The sequence below is a fragment of the Bubalus bubalis genome, chromosome 13, assembly GCF_019923935.1.
Source record: "Bubalus bubalis isolate 160015118507 breed Murrah chromosome 13, NDDB_SH_1, whole genome shotgun sequence".
Lineage (NCBI taxonomy): Eukaryota > Metazoa > Chordata > Mammalia > Artiodactyla > Bovidae > Bubalus > Bubalus bubalis.
Genome location: NC_059169.1, coordinates 8,802,468 through 8,827,709, shown reverse-complemented (window position 1 = coordinate 8,827,709; position 25,242 = coordinate 8,802,468). Strand labels below are relative to the sequence as shown.

At 39.1% G+C, this 25,242-nt stretch overlaps 1 protein-coding gene across 1 annotated transcript in view; it reads right to left on the bottom strand.

Annotated features, from left to right (window-relative positions):
• FGF14 (fibroblast growth factor 14) overlaps positions 1–25,242 on the bottom strand; it is a 629,173-nt gene that overhangs the window by 201,172 nt on the left and 402,759 nt on the right. The gene's annotated exons all lie outside the window — the stretch shown is intronic.

The window sequence follows — 25,242 nt, the reverse complement described above, 5'->3', positions numbered from 1 at the left end:
ACATTCTATTTATTCTAAATTACTAATTAATTTATTTTAAATGTATTTTTGGCTGTGCTGGGTCCCTGCTGCCATGCCCAGATCTTCCTCAGTTGTGGTAAGTGGGCGGCCACCCCTCATGGGTTTCTCTTTGTTGGGGAGCACAGGCTCGATAATCATGGGGCACGGGCTTAGTTGCTCCACAGCATATGGGGTCTTTCCTGGCTAAGGATCGAACCCATGTCCCCTGCATTGGCATGGAGATTCTTAACCACTGGACGACCAGGGATGTCCCAAAGGGATTGTTAATTACTCTGAGATAAGCCTCAAACACACCTCGTTTGAGAGTCCCTGCTCTATGTTTTCCTTGCCTGTTCTCATAAAGCTTCCCCTCTGACTATGTTAAGGTTTACCTGTGTGCCAGTATCAATTTCTGCAGTGCAGGCAAAGCATCATCATTTCAAGGTCATGCTGTGCGAACTTTTATGTTGTGTGGGAGGAACTTACTCTTTCTTGTGAATAACGCACACAGCAAGGAAAACAATAGAGACGCTAGAAGTCATTAAGTAAGCAAATCTGTTCTTTAGATGCTCTCCTTTCATAGCTTCTTCTAAATTAAGGTTGTTCCTTTGAAGACCCTGGGCATGGAATTGTTATGCATCTGTGTTCAGCTTCTCTTTATGCCACCTTTGGGGCGATACCACTTCTTGCTGATGACGTCTTTGTAGCGCTTTTGAATTCTCTACAGATTCTATCACATGCCTTAGACACAGTAAGGGCCAAATAGATACCTGCTGCCTGTTTAGAAGAAGAAGCTGATAAATTAATACTCTTGGGATAAGATGGGGTGAGGCCTGAGCACCCTGGTGACAGGAGAGAACCATTTTTTCCTGAATTTGGAGCTTACCTACGATTAGAGGGTGAGATGGTTGGATGGCATCAGCACCTCAATGGACATGAGTTTGAGCGAACTCTGGGAGATAGTGAAGGTCAGGGGAGCCTGGCGTGCTGCAGTCCATGGGGTTACAAAGAGTCAGACACGACTGAGCGACTGAACAGCAACTATGATTGTGGTGTGGATGAGTCACTGGGTCAGTGACCAGACTAAGAGTTTGTGACTCGGGCCAACATGTTAAGATATTTTTTAAAATGACTGTCTACCTTTTATTAGTTAAGACTGATGACTTGGAGTGGAAACTCTAATTGATTACATATTACAACCAATTTCAAACAAGTGAAAATGCAGCAATAAATAGATAAATGTTATTTATCTTCAGAAATGAAGATAAATGAGTTTTAAGTGAATAAAGGTGACGCTATGATGTAATGGCTATCCCTAATTTATGAGGAGGGTTGTCATAAATCTGACAAGAAGTCTGAAAAATATCTCTTCAAATATTTTTCCCAACCTACCAAACTAGAATATAACATTTTAACTGTTGGATGTAAAAACCACTGTTTTCTTATAACAGCTATTGCACACATTTTTATTTTAAAGATCTACAAGGAAAATACTGATGAAGTCCCCATAGCTTAAGAGGTCTAGTACTTTATATTTAAAAATGCCCTAAAGTTTCCCTGGTGGCTCAGACTGTAAAGCGTCTGCCTGCAATTCGGGAGATCCAGGTTCGATCCCGGGATTGGGAAGATCTCCTGGAGAAGAAAATGGCAACCCACTCCAGTACTCTTGCCTAGAAAATTCCATCGAGGAGCCTGCTGGGCTACAGTCCATAGGATCGCAAAGAGTCGGACATGACTGAGCGACTTTACTTTCACTTTTTCAAAGTTAGAAAGTCAGAGCATGGAGCTGTGAAATGAAGTTCCCCTTGCTCCTTCTTATCTTATCTCATTCTTTAACCATTCATTCATTCTTTTATTCATTCATCCCGTTAGCAGACTGTTTATGATGTGAGCATTGTTTGAGCCGAACAGAGCTGGGAATTTGAAAGTAGTGGCAGGGAGGGACTTTCAGGAAACGGATTTCTAACGGCTCGTTGCTGCCCATCCATACTTTAAACGGAGGATAACTTTGGTCAAGAAAAAAGAGGAGGACATACCCAGTTATAATAGAACTCACCAGCTGACAGGGGTAAGAACTATTGATGAAAGAGAGGATGGGGGACATTTGGCCAATAGGCTCCATGTTTGGGGACATTCGTGGATCCTCCTTCATAAACAGATGGACTGTGTAGGCCTTTTTAAACTATCTTTATCCAATACTCAGCTCCTAGGTGGCACTTATAAAGTATTGGTAAATTAATAAATAACAAATTTATCTGACCCTGTGACTGACTGAAGGATAAGAAATGGTACTGTCAGTGTTTCTGGCTGCCCTCATTTGGACAGTCACGGGTCAGTCCACTGCCTCGGATGGTCTCTGGCACTTTGTGAATATTCTTTGCCAGCAAAGGAACAGGAGTTCAGATGGGTCCTTTGGAGATCCTATGCAATCGGCTGGTGGGACCCCCTCTTCATTACTTATGCCACTGCACAAAGTCCCCGTGGGACCCCCTCTTCATTACTTATGCCACTGCACAAAGTCCCCATGGCTTTTTATGACTATTTTTCACCCTCAATTAAACTCAAAACTGGCATATGTCCATCTATTTTAAATTTTGCTTTATGTTAGTTTTTATACGAAAGATTTTCTGCCCAAAGGAACAAAGCAGCATCTAATTAGGTAATAGGAGAAAAAGGCAGAGAGTTGTGATGACTGAGGGGTGAAGCAGGGGGTTGCCAGGAAGGCCGTTCCTTTGTCCTAGCACAAAACCCCCCACATCCCGACAGAGTGACCTCAAAGGGCCAAGACGGAACATTCTTTTTTTTTCATTATTCATCATGTTATTAATACAGTCATTGTTATGGATGCTCTTTCTTCCGGTTTTATTATTTGCCTCATGACAATCTCTGAATCTCCCTTGACCGTCTTTTGTTCTAGTCAAAATAAGTACTATATAACAGCTTTTTCTAATTGGCTCCACTGGCTATTAGTCCTCAGGGGGCCAGATTTGGATCTCATGTTTTCAAGTCGAGTGGAGGCTCCCAAAAAAGATACATATTTGTCAGCTCTCACAGGAACCATACTTGGGAGATGTAGACCTTGAACTCAAGTGCTTTCTTTCTGTCTCTATCTTCAGCACATTCAGAAAACATTTCATCAAGGCAACATGTTCCCAGGATATTTTTGAAAGTAATCCCCTCCCTTACACCCTGCATCTCGCACTTTGCATATGGCCCTTCGTGCAAAGACATTTTTGAGGTATTCCTGTGATTCTATCTGCCAAGAGGACCCTCTAAGTGACATTTAAAGACTGGGGATCAATCACATATGCAGATACTAGAATCCTAGATGAGAAAAACCACAGGACCATGATTTTATACTTTTCTCAGTGATGTCTCCAGGTACTTAATGGGGCACATAGAAATTCTCTAGGCAAAATCAAATTTTGGTTCAGTCAAGTGTTTTTAAAGCTACACAGCACTTTTAGGCTGGGAGGAGTGATGTTTTGTTGAGAGGGTCTAACAAGAAAGTTATTTTCTGGTATAAAGTGGCTTCTCCTATGAAACCAAGTCAGTGATGGTATACTGCAGCAGATATATTAACATTTGAAACTGTTTAGTGCATCAGATACATTCAAGTGTGCATTCTATGTAGCAGGGCATGCCCTCACATTTTCCATGGAGCTAGGGGTCCCAAATGGGAATTTAATACAGAGTAACCCAAGGGATGGGGAAGAGAAGAGCTCTCCTCTATCAATGTTATTTTAAGCTTCCAGTATAAACCCCTGATGAATCAGACCGAACACAATATCACGTGAATATAAGATTATATGCTTCCAATAAAAGCCTGCTTTCCGTGGGGATCTGAGTGTTCGTCTGTGAGCACAGCATGTAGATTTCTTCCATCTTTCTTCCACCTGCACTCTCAACATCAAAGGAACTTGTTGACTCAACAGTAGATATTGATGAGGCTCCCTGAACAGTGAACAGCTACCAGACTTAGTCTGTTTCAAAGCCATCGAAACTATTAGAGCAGCTGGAAATATTAAAACAAATGCAGAGGTCTTGCTATTTAGTTATGTGAAAACAGGCAACTAATTTCAGGGCTCTTTTTGCCCTAGGCAGCGATATTTCAGCAGAAGAAAGGCAGAACTCAGAAACCACAGTGTACTCTCTTTATCCATAGCATTGACTCCCTTCAAATTATTCTCTAAATTCAAAATGAAAGTGATAGTCGTTCAGTCATGTCCGATTCTTTGTGACCCCAAGGACTATAGCCCACCAGGCTTCTCTGTCCCTGAAATTTTCCAGGCAAGAATACTGGAGTGGGTTGCCATGCCGTCCTCCAGGGGATCTTCCCCACCCAGAGATCAAACCAAGTCCTCCTGTATTGCAGGAAGATTGTTTACTGTCTGAGCCACTATTCAAAATATTTAGGAGTAAAAGTGCCCTGAGAGGTCATTTAATCTGGCTTTCTCCTTTCCACACTTCTAGAAGAAAAAGAAATTCTTTCACCCTCATTACTCATTGCAATCTTATTGATAAAGTCTTTCTTTCAAAGATTTTTGGAGTTTTTTACTTTGAGGGGAGTAAACCAAATGCAAGAACAATGGCATAGGGATTCTTTTGCTTGAGGAAATATTCAACTCTATGGAGAAACAGCAGATTTGGTGGGTAAGCTTTGGTACAGAAAACTGTAAACTGGAGATCTGATACATATTATCAGAAATGTTGATTTGCTAGGTGGGTTGGGCAAATGACCCTTTGGCACTGTCTCTTCCTTTAAAACTATCTTCACCTTTCATGGACATACGATCTCTAGCTCAGGGGATACAACCCAAAAATGCACTTAATTTTACTTTCTTTACTTCTGTTTTTAAAATTCTTGAGAAAGCATTTGACCAGCTGGTTTGGTACATAATGTGAACTGAATAATACACATGCATGTTTAAAAAAAGTTATCCTCTTCCTCCAGAGGTCATAGTCATGGAAACCTTCTAATACTTTTAAGTAAAATATAGCCATTCTTTCAAAGGAAACGTTAACATCATTTACAAAGACACTTCTCTATGAAATAATGTAGGTTGGCATCGAGATAGTCTCCTTTGCTGCGGTAGTTATCTTACTCTCTCTTTTATAGTTGATACAGAAGTCTTGATTTTGTGGTGGCCGCTATTCAATTCATTTGCTAATTACTGCACACTTAACTTTCTCACCTATTCCTTTAAAGGTCTGAAATTTTATTTTTATCAATATTTTTAAAAACTCAATCAATATCATTTATTACAATCACTGAATGCTGTTGACAACCCTACAGGCTGGTTAAGAAATTATGTGTCTTATTAATCCATCTCGATTTGTTGTAGATTCTGCTATTTAGCCACAAGACAATAACATTTGTCCTTAGACAAAGGGAATAGATATAAATAAGTTAATGCCTGTCCAGTTCTCAGAGTAGCAGAATAGTTACCAATTGAACATTCACTCTTTGGGCCCACCCTTGGGACTCATAGATAGTTCCTCATCTTCACAAGAATTTTCAGAGTTAGGCATTCCTTTTCAAAGATTTTTTTTTTTTTTAAGAGTTAGGTTTTCTTTTCTCTAGTTTGATGATGAGGCTCTTGAGGCTCAGAAAGGTGAAGTAACTTGCTTAAGGTCACACAGCTAGCCAGTGGTAGAGCCAGAAATCCCCACAAACATCTGACTCTAAAGTTGCCATGCAGCATACTTCTCCTATGAGATTGCAATTGAACACACCAGTCATTTAAAGTTCATGAACATAAACTAGTTTTAATGACTGGGGAGTCCACACATGACACTACAGTGCTGCCTGACAATATTTTAAAGTATCCATTACCTGAAAATGATATCCCTTAGCTATCTGAAACAGAGTTGCAACATGGCACAACTCCAGGGGGCATTGAAAGTGAAAGTCACTCATTCATGTCCAATTCTTTGTGACCCCATGGAACTATATAGTCCATGGAATTCTCCAGGCCAGAATACTGGAGTGAATAGCTGTTCCCTCCTCCAGGGGATCTTCCCAACCCAGGGATGGAACCCAGGTCTCCTGCATTGCAGGTGGATTCTTTACCAACGGAGCTATCAGGGAAGTCCAAGAATATTGGAGTGGGTAGCTTATCCCTTGTCCAGCAGATCTTCCTGAACCAGGAATCGAACCAGGGTCTCCTGCATTGCAGGTGGATTTTTTACCAACTGAGCTGTGAGGGGGGCATAATTCCCATCATCTTCTATGAGAATAACCCCTCCTGGAGTCATGCATTTCAGACCCTGAACTGCCATCCAGGGCAGCCCTGATGATAAACTCTTCCTGACTCAGTAGTTAAAAAACAATCCCGTGGGTAGTGAAAAAGAAAAAAAAAAAAACAGTAAATAAAACCACAAACACAATTTGTCATTTATAATTCTCAAGCCAGGTGGCACTAGTGGTAAAGAATCTGCCTGCCAATGCAGGAGACATAAGAGGCGCAGGTTCAATCCCCGAGTCAGGGAAGATCCCCTGGAGGAGGGCATGGCAAGCCACTCCAGTATTCTTGCCTGGAGAATCCCATGGACGGAGGAGTCTGCTGGGCTACAGTCCATGGGGCTGCACAGAGTTGGATATGACTGAAGTGACTCAGCACACAAGCCAGAAACCCAAGCAATATACCGTAGAGTATTTAACATGTTTCTGTTGAGTGAATGTACATCCAGGCCCAAAAGAGGAATAAGAGATTTCTCACTGAGTGTCAGTGCATGCGTGGGTGTGTGCTCAGTCACTCAATCGTGTCCGACTCTTAATGTCCCCTTGGACTGTAGCCCGCCAGTCTCCTCTGTCCATGGGATTCTCCAGGCAAGAATACTGGAGTGGGTTGCATTTCCTCTTCCAGGGGATCTTCTCAACCAGGGATAGAACCCAGGTCTCCTGGGTCTCCTGCACTGGTAGGCAGATTCTTTACCTCTGTGCCACCTGGGAAGCCTGTGCCAGTGGATAAATAAGCCAAATTTCTTGGAGCAAGAGCTGAGAGATATAGGGTAAGTGTCAGGAAACAAGCTGGACACACAGAACAAGAGAACGCAGGTGACGGTAGTGAGAACGAGAGAGAGGGGGAAGGCTGCCCAGCTCTGCTTCAGACCCTCAGCCACACACTGAGACCTCAGAGCATCAGTGAGCTAATGGGGCTAATGAATGGAACCTTAATACCCACTCCATCTCACTCCAGCTGTGCCCCAGCCACATTTCAAGTCCCTCTGCTCTGCCTTCCAACACCCTCCTGACTTCCTCTGCTCACACCAGCTGCTTTCAGCCAGTGGTCCTGCCCCTAGCCTCGGGTCCAGCTAACCCTCTCCCCAGCTTCTGCAGCGGATCAATTCCACCTCCGCCTGGTGAAATCCACTCATGTCTCAGATTCCCACTGTGCAGAGCTTCTCCTCCAAGGAGTGTTCTCCATTCAGAATTCATTCTCTTCTGTTCTCACTGCACTCAAAACCTCTATCTCACCACCCTCCACTTTTGGCCTTAATTATTGAACCACATGTCAGCTGCCATGATTACATGTTTTGGCCTCTGGAAGACATAGTTGTGTCTTTAGCATGGTTCTAGCCTCCATGAGATTGAACAGAGGTCACACAGGGTAGCTATATTACAAATATTTGGCACTAATGGCATCTTAAATGACTGTCATGTGCCAGGCTTCAGGCAGAGTCTTTCTCTTTGAAACAGGCTTGCTTGGCCTTCTTTGACAGTAAGGATGCTGCACTTCAGAAGGGCAACTTACTGAAATCAAAAGGTTAGTGTCAGAAGCAGAATCCTGTACAGGCCCATCAGAAGCCATGACCCTTCTATTCTTCTATTCTGTTCTTTTGATGGGGAAACAAAAGCCAGTTAGATGAAGTAGAGAGCAGCTAATTAGCCCATTTAAATATATATATATATATCACACATATATACACATATATGTATGTATATATACACATATATATATTACATGGAAACCTGTATTAAATTTCAGAGAGATCTCTGGTGTTTAGAACAATGAACCTGGGTTATTATAAACACATTTCACCTGTTAAATGTGCTCTGCTTTAGAAGGCAGAAACTCATACAACACATCACTGATTTTTCTTAGTTCATTAATTTGCACACTTGACTGTAGAGAAACCCAACAGAGGAGGTCAATTGGCCAATTATCCAAAAATTGTATAATTCAATGATTCCCAAATTTTCACAGCACTCTAAGGTGTCTCAGTAGTTTCTTTTCACTACACTCTAAGCCAAAAGGATACCTTACAGTTTCATTTATTAAGTCATTAAGTGAAAACAATTTAGTAAGCATTGCTGTTCTAACAATTTAGTAGCCAACTGAAAAAAATAATAGAATCATGTTTTAATTTTATTCTTTAGACAGGCACAATGACTAACGGGTTAGGTGTTCTTATTAAGCACTGTATCACTGCTTATGCTTTAGAATCATATTTTACTGATACGTCTCCCTTATTTCCTATTTCTCACTAATTTTTCTTGCAATATTTGCTTTTAGTCAAAGCATCTGCTAACAAACCAGGTTTTCAAAGATAGGACATTACTGAAAGGAAGACAGCATGATCTAATACAGAAGCTATCGATGACCCCCAAGCTACTAGCTTATGGTGTTCAAAAGATGTGGCATATTTTTATGTTTCATTGAAAATTTTTAAATTGCACACAGCATCTCCGGGAACTTGCAGTGGCACCCCAGGGTGCCTCAGTACATAGTTTGGGAAACAAGTACAATCAATATACTTCATGTAAGATATTTTACATAAATAATTTTATAATATTTTCTATTGCCAGTTAAGGTTTACATTTAATCTACTTATAAAAATGGCCTTAATACAGAAAGGTATATAAACCATGATTATACAGCTGTAAAGTGAACAGACCCATGTAACCTCCACCCAAATCAAGGAAAAGAACATTAACAACAGCCCATTTCAGCCCCTCAGGCTGCATTTCAGTCGCTGCCCCCGTGCCCCTAAAGATAATTACTATCCTCTCCTCTAAAGGATATATGAGATCTGCCTGTTTACAAACACATAGTGTCTGTTTGAAGCAGAGCCATTTTGGAGTTTCAGTGAATTGTATTAATGGCTGCTTCTCCATCATCTTTCCCAGCTCCTCCACACTGTGAAGTCGCTCTGAAGACTGAGCCCAAGTTGGTCTAAAGGCTCAGAAATGAACTTCTTACCAGAATCAAAAGCAACCACCCCATTGCATCTCCTGACCAAGGGGGCAAGTGACCTAACGTGATCCGATCAGAAAAAAGTCCCTGGATTTTTTTTCCTCCTTCTCTTCTTCCTTCCTTTCTTCCCTTTTTTTAAATCTCCTTTCCTTTTTTTTTTTTTTTTTAATGTGACACTTTCTCTGTTTCAACTGGACAAGGAAGCAGGTGATCCCAGGAATGTTGACATGGGTCCTGCAAATGTAACTGAACTAGCCTTGGGACAGAACCAACATCACAGAAGGCAGATTGGAGGAAACATACAAACAGAAATCACAAAACAATATATGTCCCACAGTTCACCATAGGGTCACCGAGTCAGAGCTGCACTTTATGTAAACTAATAAATTCCAATTTTGTTTAAGCCAATTTGAGCTTTCTTCAACTTATATACTTATCAGATCATAAGATTAGCTAAATATCAGCTGGCTGGAAACTTCAGTCATGTAAAACAACCCTGTTCCCAGTGTGGAAAAACTAGAATCTCATTTTCCTGACAGAAAAGAAAATGCTAGTGAACTAAAATCTCCATTTGAAAGACCAATCAGCTAAGGCAGTTTTCGCTATAATTATGTTGTATTTCTAGGGCTCTATCGCTAACCCTCCACTCATTCCTCCTGCAAAAGAGGGAGACTAAAACATGTTAACCAAAATGGGGGGTGCTTTCTCATTGGTTTACGTGAGTCTGTTGGGTGAAATTTTCCATTTGCAATAGACAAATCTCCCCTTTTAATAGATGTGTATTTTCAAAGCAAAACCCCCTCACTGTCCTTATCTTGCTAATGAAGTTCCCACTTATAGATAATCTTACATTACCTGTAATCTGTATAGAACAAGGATATTTGATGTGGCATTTTCTTGACATTTCTATCCTACTATAATCACACTCGTTAATTGTCTCTGCCTCATCTGCATAGTGGAACTGAAGTCCCAACCTAGTTTCTGATTTTAATCAGAATTCATAGAGCCAGAAGTATCACTAAACATCATTCAGAAAACACTACTATCAAAGACAGTTTCCCAATGTTTTAAAAGGCAAAAGTAAACTATATTTTTCTTTTAAAAAAATAAGGTTATTGGCATATGTGGCAAAAAAACAAAGGAATGTTTTTTAAACTAAATTAAAAAAAACTGAAAGCCCAAATGGACTTTTTAAGCCTTAATTATAGGAGAAGTACAAAACCTGACTAGGATGTATCTCTTAAATTATTAGGCTGATAACATCATCTCAACTCATTAGGCATTTGCAAAAAGCAATGATGATTCTAGTAAAATGTCAGATCTACTTTCAGAGGATCTCTGTTGAATAAATTACCTCTGTCAGGTCGCTAAGGGCTCCTGCGTCTCCAGAAGCGAGCCAGTACCCCTAATGGATGAGTCCTCCCTTGAAGGTGATAATTCACTCCCCCTCGCTCCCCAAAGGCCAGCTCCAGCTACACATCGTATCACCCCTGCCACAAAGTCATGTAGAGACTTTCCTGGAGGGACGGCCAGTGTGTGTTGGAATCTTATACAGAAGCAGCAGAGCAGAGAGTAAAGAGGACCAGGAGCCAAAGTAGCAACCATGGGCCAACTCTCTTTAAGGAAACTTGTCACCATAAAACCTATTGTTTGAGCAGAGAATAAAGAGAAGGCATGGCCAGAAATTAGGGGTATGGTCACGACCACAACCTCCTTGGTCAGGCCTCCCAGTGCAAATCCCGTGAGAACAATGACTAGCTGTATGGCCCTCAGGGAGATGGGTAACTGCTCTGTGGTTCAGTTTCCTTGAGTATAAAAATGGGGAAAAAAACAAGACCTATTTCTTGAGGTAGTTATGAGAATTAAAAGAATATGCGTAAAGTGCTTATAGCACTTAACTAAGTACCACACAGATTTGGTAAAGAAATTAATTAGAAAATAGGACTAACATTTACAGAGATTGTTTACTGCAATTTCACTCTTTTCTCGATTCCACAAAGGGGAAGGAGTGAAACTGTATTGAATATATTTAGTAAGACAGATCTTATAGCTCATCTATCTCCCTGCTGCTACTGCTAAGTCGCTTCAGTCGTGTCCTACTCTGTGCGACCCCATAGACGGCAGCCCACCAGGCTCCCCTGTCCCTGGGATTCTCCAGGCAAGAACACTGGAGTGGGTTGCCATGTCCTTCTCCAATGCATGAATGTGAAAAGTGAAAGTGAAGTTGCTTAGTCGTGTCCGACTCTTAGTGACCCCATGGACTGCAGCCCACCAGGCTCCTCTGTCCATGGGATTTTCCAGGCAAGAGTACTGGAGTGGGGTGCCATTGCCTTCTCCAATCTATCTCCCTGGATTCCCTTAAAAAAAATTTCAAAATAGGCATTATTAGCTCTAACTTACAGAAGAGAAAAATGAGCACAGAGACTTTAAGTAATTATCCCCAGCGCTCTGTGATTTGCATCCAGTTCTCTATGGATCCAAAATTGAAAGTGTTTTTCCCATCTCACAACCTTGTAAGCTAAAGGTTAGAGTATGATGGGAAGGCTTGAAATTGACATAGAAAGAGGAAAAACAAAAGGAATCAGATAAAGACAAATATGAAATAGGTTGAAGGCTAAGGGGAGGGTCTCTCATTTCTATTGTCACAATTAAAGTTAGTGCATCCCATGGAATAAAAAAGAATACAGCTTTACACAAAACTGGTTAATGATAACTTGCATGTGAGCTCAGTCACTTCAGTCGTGTCTGATTCTGCGCAACCCTATGGACTATAGCTTGCCAGGCTCCTCTGTCCTTGGGATTCTCCAGTCAAGAATACTGGAGTGGGTTGTCATGCCCTCTTCCAGGGGATCTTCCCAATCTGAGAACTGAACCCATGTCTCTTATGTCTGTTTGCATTGCAGGCGAGTTCTTTAGCACTAGCGCCACCTGGGAAGCCCTAATGATGAACGGGAGATACCAAAAAAGAAAAGGAAAGAAGAACAATATGGAAACCCACTCGGATGACAATGCAGAGCCATTTTCTGCAAGCAGAGGGCAAAGTGAAACTAGAATAAGCATTGGAAGAAGCATAGAGACTTCTATATTCCCATCTCAGCTATCAGTCAACATTTAATTGTTGGCTGCAGAGAAAGCAGCTGCCCATCGTCAGTCCTAAGCCAAGCAATAGACTTTTTGTTAGATAGAAGCGCCAAGACTCACAGTGTTATTGCTACTATTTATAAAGAATGAAAGGATTAATTATCTGCAAGTAACGCCAGCTCATTACTTCTGGCATTCTCCAGGGGAAAAAAACAACCTGTTGTTCCTAAACAGATAAATGTGCAATGAAGTCTGGTTTAATTAACTAAAATTGCAAAAGGGCAAGGTAATTGTTTCTAATAATTCAAGTTACCTAAGGAAAACATATACATAAAGACTATTATATTTATTTTGACTTCTGTGGATTTAAGGGTTAGTTTTACATTACTCATTAGAACAAAAAATGACAAAAAACAAAACAAAACAAAAAAAAACAGAGCTCAAAGACATCCAAAGGTTTTCTATTATAGGAGTCCTGTTGAAAATCCCTGCTTCTGTGAGCATGTAAAAGGAGTCTATTAAAAGTGGAGAAAATGATAAAATTTAAACTGGAACATCATAATGATTTTAATAAAATTGCTATTGGAAAGCAGTGGGTAAGGGAATAATTTCCACATGTGGGTTCATATTTGATTTGTCTAGAAATTTCAGAGCTTTGGAAGAAGTGACTATTTTCTCAAAAACATCCATATGGATTCCAAAATATTGAAATACATTTGTTGCAATGGATCAAGTCTGTGTGCAGAAAACTCCTCTGTCAGTGCCAGCCTGCCAGCAGTGGGGTAAAACGCATCAACACGTAAACCTTAATATTACATCTGAGTTTCACGGCACAGGGCAAGATTAAGAAGAAATGAGGTGGACAAAAACGGTTTGGGAACAAACATATTCAGGACTAGTGACAGAGATGGAGAATTCAGTTGGGGTCTAATCAATGCTCTAGTAAAGTGAGGACTGTAGGTTTTAGAAAAATCAGAGGATGAAAACCATAGGAGAGAACACTGCTATACAATGAAAAAGATAAACTCAAAGTTATACTAGGTGGGCAAGACGGGATATGATCCACTGATTCTTAAGGTTATTTCAAGGTAGGGTGTTTAGGGGTCCATTGAAAATTAGGAAGCTCCTTAAAATAAAGACAAAGTCCTCTGACTCTTGGCCACGTATGCCAAGAAGAACAGAGAAATTGGCCTTTCCATTAGCAACAGTAGCAAGAGAGGGGCTGGTGAAAGGCATCAGGCCAAGTTAGTAATGCCAACCTTTGGGGGAATCCACCTTGAGTTCCGAAGACTTAGCTACCATAGTTAGTTCTACATGTTACTTGGGGAATCTCAGGAAAGAAAAGGTGGTTGGGAAGGAGACAGAATGGCCTCAGGTATAGACAAGCCTTCTTAGTGTCCAGTGTGTGTGTGTGTGTGTGTGTGTGTGAGTAAGTGAAGTTGTATCCAACTCTTTTGTGACCCCATGGACTGTAACCCACCAGGCTCCTCTGTCCAGAAGATTCTCCTGGCAAGAATACTGGAATGGGTTGCCATTTCCTTCTCCAGGGGATTTTCCCAGTCCAGGGATCGAACCTGTGTCTCCTGCATTGCAGGCAGATTCTTTACCTCTGAGCCACCTAGGAAGCCCAAAGGATGGGTACTAAACACCATATTTCTCTAATTTTACCAATTAGTAGGGTGACCATAAAGTTTGACATTCGGAAAGAACCCTTGTGAGAAGTGCTGCTGGCAATAATTGTGGTTATAAAAAAAAAAGAAACAAATTAATCTAACAATTCTAATTCTTATTTGATATAATTTTGCTCTATCACAGTTACAAAACACATCAAATATATATTTCTAATTAATACACAGATTTCAAATTGTATCTCCATTTTGCACAACAGGTTTTAATCTAAAAGGATTTGTTTTCAAAATTAAGTTCATCCTCAAAATATTAAGGAAGGTTTGGCACTATGAAATCTTCAAAATTGTGCTACAGTGTAAGATAGCATTACAAAAGAAAATTTCCAACAAGGCTTTGAATACTGCAATATGCTAAAATAAGAATGTATACATTTTGCTATCCTGCAAAGTGATGAATCAAAAGGCAGCCTCTTTTATATGGATGTCTAACTTGTAGAATGTTCTCTAAAAAATAGATCACAACAATTCATACATTATCTAAAAGTGCAAATTTGCATTTTAAACATATTTGGGAGCTAGACATGCTACATCTCAAGAGAAACCTAAGGAATGTGTTAGAGAGACAAAAAGCCCTATTACTCATGTTACTAGAGATACACTATGAATATAGATGAATATAGCTGGCCAGCTCTATCCCAGAGAACAGAAAGAAAAACTGGAAAAATTAAACCTTTCTTATTGCCTGATTTAACTATCCTATTTTGGGTAAATCTGCAGAAGGCTCTTAAACTGCTTTACCAAAGTCAGTCTTCTAGCAAGCAGATGGAACAAACTAGAAAGAATGTTTTCCTGTCCAAACTCATATTACCTAAGAGACGTGATATACCTGACTTGCTCAGATGCAATAATGTTACGTAGACACTTCTGTGTGAAATTTCTAACCTAAAAATTATGGATAGAAGCAATCTAGATGCAAACATGAAAGCATATTAACTGAGTCCTGCCAACATTTGATATGAGTAGTTGTTGTGTAGTGGCTCTTTGGAGTTGTAAACAAATGACCAGATAAAGAATCTTTGAGAACTAACATGTTAGAATGTAGATAAACTTTTGTGCAGCTATGTTCTACCCAGAATCATTGGTATTCCCATATCCCTCTGGACCAGCACCATCATTTAGTATTTCTGTTAAAGGAATTCACCTATGCACCAGGGTTAATTCAATATGCATATACCAGAATTATAAAAATTCTACTCAATACTGAACTATCGTTGCAACATCATTTTACAACTAAAATATTTCCAATAATGTGTCATTGTAATTCATGCCTCTGGCCAGTTCTCAAACACTAACTGAAAACTACATTTAAATACTTAGAAGTATGGAGAACAGTGGGCTTCCCTCATAGCTCAGCTGGCAAAGAATCTGCCTGCATTGCAGGAGACCCTGGTTTGATTCCTGGGTCAGGAAGATCTCCTGGAGAAGGAATAGGCTACCCACTCCAGTGTTCTTGGGCTTTCCTTGTGGCTCAGCTGGTAAAGAATCCACCTGCAATGAGGGAGACCTGGGTTCGATCCCTCAGTTGGGAAGATCCCCTGGAGAAGAGAAAGGCTACCCACTCCAGTATTCTGGCCTGGAGAATTCCATGGACTGTATAATCCATGGAGTTGCAAAGAATCGGACATGACTGAGTGACTTTCACTTCACTATGGAGAATGGTATGGAGGTTTCTTAAAAAACTTAAAATAGGACTACTGTATGATCCAGCAATTCTACTCCTGGGTATGTATCTGGAGAAAAACGTAATTCAAAAGGATACATGCACTCCAGTGTTCACTGCAGCACTATTTACAATAGCCAAGACATGGAAGTAACCCAAGTATCCATCCACAGAAGAATGGACAAAGAAGTTGTGGTACATATATACAGTGGAGTACTACTCAGCCATGAAAAAGAATGAAATAATGCCATTTGCAACAACATGGATAGACCTAGAGATAGTAATATTGAGTGAAGTAAGTTAGACCAATGAAGACAAATGCCATATGATTATCACTCACATGTGGAATCTAATTTAAAAAAAAGATACAAATGAATTCATTTACAGAACAGAAGCAGATTTATAGATAATGAAAACAAACTTGGTTACCAAAGGGGAAACATGGGGTGGAGAGGAGGAGGGATAAATCAGGAGTTTTGGATGAATACTATATATAGGCTAAATGAGCAACAAGGACGTATAATAGAGAACTCTACCCGATATTCTGTGGTAAGCTACATGAGAAAAGAACCTAAAAAGAGTGAATACATGCATATGTATAACTGAATCACTTTCACCAATTAAATTAAAGTATTAAAAGACAAAAAATATTTTAAATTAAATATGATTCTTATTAGGAATGAGATAATACAATCAGTAGTGAATCCACCGACCCCCCCCAAAAAAGGGTAAGAAAACATTTTTGAGTCTTTGATTGTTAGCCCTGGATCCATCCCATAAAAGAGGAATAGCAGGCCCGATTAACTGTACTTTTCTGTGGTCAGTTTACAGTTTTCCTGCCAGTAGATTCCTCATTTGCTGGAATACGTTATCTTGAGGACCGCAGGGGCTGACCCTCACGTTGTCTGCAGGTATCCCTGAGGCAAGATTGACAGGAGAAATATTTCAAAAGATTCAAACCCAGACACGTGCTAAGGTCATTTCTGGGCAGACATCAGTTACCCGAAAAATAAGACCAAGACTTGTGCTTGGATAAAAATTGAGCCTTGCCTTTATGCGCCTGTTCCCCAGGGGTGTGCAAAGGCTCACGGCTGGGTTCTCCACGAGACGAGAGCTTGACGGCAGGTGGCCGTGGAGGAGATGGCCTTTCCTGATGATCTGGGTTCACTGCTTGGTCACAGTGGGTCGTCTACACTCTGGAGCCAGAGACACCTGAATGCACTTATTATTGCCACTTCTTCTTCCCATGAACTCAGATAAATCACGCAGCTTCTCTTTTAGCCTGCCTATTCATCCATATAATAGAGATAATACATCCTCATGGGAATACACCCTCATTCACAGGAATTCAACAGGATGATGCATGTAAAGTAACAGGCCCTCCAAACTATGGCTGCCCTGTATACTGATATCATAGAAGGCCTAGGAAATACATCCCAAGCTTGACCTTGTGATGCTTTCCAGCTTCGTGTCTTTCACATAAGTATTTCACACAGAAAAGGTGCAAAAGAAAATTGCATCTATAAGCCATTTTGCAGCCATAACTTTTCTAGGAACCAAGCTGAATTCAATCTATCATCTGTTGTCACCATTAACATTGAAAAATATAGATAAAGCAAGTTAAAAAATTTTTTTCCATCTCTCTAGTTTACGATTTCTACTGTCTTTGGTAACAAGGAGAAATCTCATGGGATTACTATTCTTTGAAAGTCATTGGGGCAAAAATGAATAAAGTGGATTTTACTAAAACTCATTTCCAACTGCAATTTTTAAGAGTAGTTGAAAAGGGTTTATTTAATTCTATGTTATTTCATTATTATTTAACTAAACCTAACCTACCTTATAAGTCTACCAGAATCACCAATATCTATAAAATGTAGCACTTTCATGAGAGGGGGCCTATGCAGGCCATCAAGATCTGTATTGCCCAAAAATACATACAGAAATTTTAAAACAAATTATGACAACTAAATTGCATAGAAGACGTGTTCATAAAAATTTAAGAGGGGTTGTATTGTGTGGAAAAACATGCCCAAGTTGTGAAAATATTACATCTATGAGGATAGCATCATAAAATCTAGATAATCTATAATAAGAAAAGCACAAAAATATTTTTTAAATATAAATTTTTATAGGCCTCAGTTGACCTATGGATTAAAATCTTATTTTACTGATTGGGAAAGACAAATAATTAAAATGCAAATAAAATTAAAAAAAAACAGCATCAGTAAGTCATTCTACTTGTCATGAGCATATCAGAATTGAAGAATTGATCACAAATTCAAGGTTTGCAGCACAACAAAATCATTTCAGATATTTGCTTTAGAAAAGAGTTTTTCTAGTTTCTGTATAAGCAGATCATCAGGTTACTTTTATTATTTTCTAAAAGGATCAACCTTGAGTGGATGCTTAAGCTATGGAGGGATGTCCCAAAATACTCACAATTTTAAAGTTAGCTTTAAATTAAGGAAATTGATCAAATTCCCATGTGTGCATGTGATTAATATTTAGAAAAAGAAGAGTTATATTTATCTGTGTGCTGTATTCTTTTCACAGAACCCATTCTCATGTTAAATAACTTCTGGAAATAAAAAAAAAAATTAACACACTCATAAAAATATCCCATGGACCATGTGTCACAATGATTGCATTTATAAAATGCCAAAAAATCCCATTATTTCAGTATCTTGCTGTGTTTCACTGAGTCATCAGCATTAATCATAGATGACATATTGCTAATGCATTAGCACTGTCCGTCATGGTGTGAGAATATCTACCAGGGAAATAGCTTTTCTTTGTTGAAAAAAATCCATGGCTCAGATAAAGAAACCTGAAAATACATGTTTTTCATCTTTATCTCTGGCCCCTTTTTTTGCAGCTGCAAATGACATCCTGTAAGATGCTGTGCATAGATTCTCAAACAAGTTATTACTATTCAGTTCATAATAAAAAAAAAATTACTCAAAATATAAGCTGAAAAAGCACAGGGACTTTGATGCAGCTTACACATTTAAAAGTAGGATAAAATAGTAAGCAGCTTTCCATTTTCTCCAAAGTTTTGTCAAAACAGCTATTTATTCAGCTCTGCCATTTTTACCATTCCTGCAAAATCTGCAAGGATTCAGAAGACTCTCAACCTCAACTGAAGCCCAGGGTCACATCCAGATTTCTTAATGACTGATGCGTGTGCACACAGGAGACAGAGCAGAGAAAAATCCAATTTCAAGGTTAAGAAATTAATTTTGCAGCCTTGTCCCTGCCCCCACCTCCAGTCTGTTAGGAAATCATTGACTTTACCTTCATGACATGTCTAGGACTTAATCACTTCCCATCACTTCAACTGCTACAGCCTCAGTCCAAGGCATTATCACCTTCGGTTCAGATTACTGTAAAAATCCCTAGCTACGACCCTAACTCCAGGCTACAACCTGACCTCCACATACTATCTTCTTTCTTTGAAAACAAAATCCAGATGCTGTCACTCCTCTCTGAAAAATCCTGCAACAATTCCCCATCCCACTGAAGGTGAAAATGCCACAGTCTTGTCCTGACCACTACTGTGATCTCTTCTGTGTGTGTTCATGAATAGCTCAGTCCTGTCTGACGCTTTGCGACCCCGTGGACTGTAGCCTGCCAGGCTCCTCTGTCCACGGGATTTTCCAGGCAAGAATACTGGAGTGGGTTGCCATTTCCTTCTCCAGGGGATCTTCCTGACTCAGGGGTTAAAGCTGGGTCTCCTGCATTGGAGGCAGATTCTTCATCATCTGAGCCACCAGGGAAGCCCAATCTCTTCTCCTAATAGCCTCCTAATCCCACCTCTGCTCCTAGCACACTGGTCTCCCTGCCTCCTCAAACACACCCAGGAGGCAGTTACTCCAGGGACCTGCCGCTTCTTGCAACGTTCCTCCCCAGGATACCTGCATCTCTCACACCCTCACTTCCCTTAGGTCTCTGGAACGCTAGTCCTGACCACTGTGTATTTCAACCCTCTGTGTCATTCTCTTCTCCTTCCCCTGCTTTGATTCTTTTTTCACAGCAACTTTTAGTGCTTAAACGTATTGATTCATCTTTTTATTGATAATTTTTCTTTTCCCTCTACCAGAATCTTAGCTCCAGGAGAGCTTGATGTCACCTGCATTTTTGTCCTCCCTGTTATCTTCGGCACCCAGAACAACACCTGCATGTGGATATTCAACAAATATTTGCTGCTTTGACCAATACGAAAATAATATTAAAGAATTGAAGAGGCTGTTAAATCTATTTTCCTTATAATTTTTAAGGCAAGTTTGCTGTAGACATTACTTGAGTCACTGGTTAAATGATCATCTCCTTCTGTGACAGCATAAAGTCCATAAGAATAGGAATGGATTGTGTCCCGTTTGCTGACCTACTGCTAGTTCCTGTGACCGATCATGGCACACTTGTTAAATATTAAGTGGACAGCTGTGTTATTTTCATTCCCACTCTTGAACCATAAATGAAGTGCATACAAAACAATATTTTGGAAATTAGAAGCCATAAGTAAATTTCTTATGGACACTTGCATTTAGATTGGGAAATATAGACATTCAGATTTGGGAAGCTGAGAAGGATTCTAAGTCATTAGCAAAGACAGATGATGAATAAAGGTCTTAAGTGGTTGTAGCAGAGATGCAAACAAGTGGTGATGATCAAATCATCAGAAGTTTGCCCTAGTGTTTTGCTGAAAATTTTCCAAAGAGTTGAATCTGCTTGAGGGTTAATGAGTTTTAAAATAATTGAGTAATTTTCTCCCCTCTCTGGAATATACTGTTACTTGTAAATCTCAGTGTAATAAATGCATAAAAAGTTGAAAATTTTAGATTATAATTATTAAAAGCTCCAGTTCACAAAATTGTCGTGTGTATATTTGTCTTCCATGTCATCTTCTACCCACAAAACAATTATCCATTAGTTTTCATTTTTATGAAAGACTATAGGGAATTCTGTGTAGATTATAAAGAAGGAGATATACATTTGGTTTTATATATCAAAACATGTTTTCTTCCACTACACAAATACTGGACAATTCTTAGTATGATGAACAAAATGACTAAGAAGACAAAGATCATTTAGAATGGTGACCAAAAAGACACACAGACAGGTCATTAAGCAGGGCATGAGCTCATGGCCCCATCAGTCAAAATAGTTCCGAAAGAAGAAATGAAGACAGAATAACCAAATAATGCCATGAATAGTGCTCAACAAACATATTTTCCAGTAGGTTCAATCCAACCCAAATAAATGCTTTTAATCTGCAGAGACAACTTCCACCTGAAGGCTTTGTCCCCTGAGATGGAAATTTGATCTGAACGTTTCATGTTGAATCTGACTTCCCAATGTCAAGCAAACCTTGAATTTACTGAATGCCTCATAGATGACCTTATCAGTCTTCTTCAGCCTTTTGATTCCTCTGATAGTACACTGATTTAAAAAGAATCTTTGGATAATCACTTCAAAAAACTTTTCCGAAGAGCTGTATCTGCTTAAGAGGGTTAATAAGTTTTAAAATAATAAGTAATTTTCTTCCCTCTCTGGAATATACTGTTACTTGTAAATCTCCATGTATTAAATGTATAAAAAGTTGAAAATTTTAGTTTGTAATTATTGAAAGCTCCAATTCACAAAACGGCCACAGAACTTCTGTGTTTGTCTTCCATGTTCATCTTTCACCCACAAAACAATTATCCATTAGTTTTTGTTTTTATGAAAGATTATAGGGAATTCTGTGTAGATTATAAAGAAGATGATGTACATTTGATTTGGTATACCAAAACATGTTTTATTCCACTACATAAATAATGGACTATTCTTAGTCAAATTCACTGTGGCCATTTTTTAAATCCACACACAGGGGTAATTAACTGATTGATGAAATTCTATAGCTATTACATTAATAAAGAAAGCTTTCAGAGACCAAGTCATATATGAATGCATATGTATTTTTGTGTGTGTGTGTGTGTGTATATATATATATATATATGTATATATATACTGATTCTGGCACATATATTAAATATTTAGTGACTATCTGTGATAATATATATGATAATATACATAAATTAATAAATGTGTTTAATTAATAAATATGCTTTAAACTGTTTGGTAAACAAGTAAGCGAGCCTTAGAATTTTCCTCATGATAATACTTACCAGCTTTAAATGAGTTTTCAAGGATGGAGGCTCCTGTAAGTATTAATCAGCATCTCATTGTACCTATTGTATTTTATCTTTTTGGATATCATCCTAAAGTTATTTCACAGCAGACATCTAACCATAAATCCTTGCCAAGTTCTCTCTATTACTCACTCCATCACAAGCAGATTTATTATGAGATTAACAAATTATCCCCTAAGAAAGCTCTGTCTCACAGTTTCTTCCAAATATTTTTTGTCACCTTTTTATTTGAAAATAACTTTCCAAAATCACAAGAGCTGTGGTGCTCTTGCTCATAAAATACTATGTCAGAACACAAACAAGAAATATTCAGTTGATGCCTACCTGCTGTTTCTGAGCTAGCACCTTGATTCGGAGCTTAGTGGTTATGAACGGATCTGATATTTAACAATAATTTAGGATGGAGGTTATCAAGGCTATTACATGTTTACTCCAGTTTCTGTTTTAATTAAATTGCCCATTCACATCTACATCCAATTCTATACTTACAACTGTACTGTCCGCCTCAAACTTGACCGTGGGAACAAAAGGGTGACTCCCTTGGTACCACATTAGCGTGGGCTCTGAGCACTGCCCCAGGTCGGCTACACATTGGTCTCTGGGGATACCGACTCAGCAATCAAGATGGTAGGAAGGGGAGGACGGAGCATCACAACGAACTACAGATAACGTTACAACCAGAGAAAACAGTCACAAGCAATCCTAGCTCTTTAGGAAGTGAAAATGAAGTGTTAGTCGCTCAGTCACGTCCAACTCTTTTGTGACCCCCATGGACTACAGCCTGCCAGGCTACTCTGTCCATGGGATGTTCCAGGCCAGAATACTGGAGTGGTTAGCCATTCTGTTCTCCAGGGGATCGTCACAACACCCAGCTCTCCTGCATTGACAGGTGGATTCTTTACCACTGAGCTACCAGGGAAGCCCTCAATGTCCTTTCTTAACCCAGCATAAAAAACTTTGTATTGCATATTTTAAAGAGATTAATTTCTCAAGATTAACCATATACCATATATATATATATTTTTTAAATAACTTTGGGATACAATCCACATACCATAAAATTTACCCACTTAATATATACAAATTAATGGTTATTAGTAATTCACAGAATTGTGCAACAATCACCACCCAAAACCCAATATATTCTTGAATTTCTTACACAACATCATCAAAGGATGCGCCCTCCATGGGGAAACAATCTGACAAAATGATTGTGTAAAGCTTCTATAATTCAACTGGCAATGACAATTTTAAAGAAGTTTGAGCTCAGTTGAATGGTTTCCAGATTCATGTGGCCACAGGGACAAAACAACCGATTGACATGTGTGGAACTTGACTGGTGTTAGAAAAGCTATGAGCTTCCTGTTTCTAATCTGATAAAGAGATTGAAAGTTGTCATTCCCATCTTCACACTAAGGAAAGCTAGACAAGTTGAAAATCAGTAACTTCTCTTAGTTCTGTCTGAGAACTGAGATCACAAGGCAAACTGCTTCCCTGAGACTGGAAAGACAGGTGGGCCCAGAGGATCACAGCATGTCAGGAGAGGAGACCCAGAGTCAGAAGGTGCGATACATATGTATACACAACAGGATACTCTGCAGTCATAAGGGGGACGTGATGTCATTTGTAGCAACACGGATGCAACTAGAGATGATCACACTAAGTGAAGCAAGTCAGAAAGAGAAAGACAAATGCCATACGATGCCACTTCTATGTGGAATCTAAACGTCACACAAATGGACCTACCTATGACACAGAAACAGAATCTCAGACCTATACAACAGACGTGCGGTTACCCCAAGGGAGGGTTTTGGAGGAGGGATGGAAGGAGAAGTAGGGGTTGGTAGATATACGCTTTTATATATAGGATGGATACAAAAGATCCTACTATATAACACAGAGAACTATATTCAATATCCTATAACAAACCATAATGGAAAAGAATTTTAAAAAATGAGGATGAGGAAAATGAAATTGTCCTCACCCTGAAACAAAAAGATCTTGATAAAAATCCTCATTGAACTTGTAAGGTGTCCTGGAAGAACCTCAAGACAGAAGCCTTACTGTCAATGAACTTCATGATTTCTGTTCTTTAAAAAATAACAAAGTCTTTGTGTATGATGCTGTTTATTTTTATTCTTATTTCCAGAGAAATTGGTTTTGCCCACAAGAGGTAGCCAGATCATTAGCTACTGGTTACTTAAATCCATAAATCACAAATTGTGAAATTTTTATTTCATTTCCCAAGTAATATAATTTTGTAATGAGAAGTAATTTGAGGTTTATAAGAACTGCAGGAAATAAATTAGTAGTATGTGAAATTTAAAATGAACAAATACACATTTTGGAGAAGGAAATGGCAGCCCACTCCAGGACTCTTGCCTGGAAAATCCCATGGACAGAGGAGCCTGGTAAGCTGCAGCCCATGGGGTCTCTAAGAGTCGGGCACGACTGAGTGACTTCACTTTCACTTTTCACTTTCATGCATTGGAGAAGGAAATGGCAACCCACTCCAGTGTTCTTGCCTGGAGAATCCCAGGGACTGGGGAGCCTGGTGGGCTGCCATCTATGGGGTCACACAGAGTTAGACATGACTGAAGAGACTTAGCAGCAACAGCAATATACATTTTGCTAGATTTACAATGATATCGCATGCTACTCCTTATTGAAAAATGTGTTTCCCCCTTAGTCAATGTTCTAGTTATTTGAAATATGTACCATGATCTCACCATGATTAAAAGACCGGTTACAGCACTATTAGGAATGTGTTATGCAATTAGGCATGACACATTAACATACGGCTAACCAAACTACAAAACCTTTCTAAACATCTATCTTTCTACTTTAATTCTTTGTACTGTATCTTAACCACAAGATAAAAAATAGTTATAGCAATCTGAAGAGAACATCTGTTGGTTAAAGTAAGGATCATAAAGACTGTTAGCAACTGTCATGTGTGAATGATCATAAAAATATCTGAAGGGCAGTAATTTTCTAAAAATTCATTGAAAGCTTCACTTACTGCTTTGCTTTTTCATCATCTTTTGAAAGAAATATATTTGCATGCTTGTGTTTTGTGTGTGTGTTACTCGATATAAGATGGATATATGAGGAATTTCTCTACACAGCACAGCCCTGAGCCAAAAAAGATCACATTTTAAGGGGAAAGAAGAAAGTCCTCAATAAGTAGAAATTCAGAAATATCAAGGAAGCATAGTTTAGGAAGAAAAATTGTTTTCCAGGTTTGGTAGAACAGAAGTGTAACAGTAAGTCAAATATTTTGCTTAAGGGAGAGCTAAGTCATGTTTTTATTTTATAATATATATCTTACCTATGTGGAATACTTAACTGAATTCAATTTAGCAAGTAATTACAGGTATAACATTGTCCTAAGAATTGGAGAAAAATAAAAATGACTA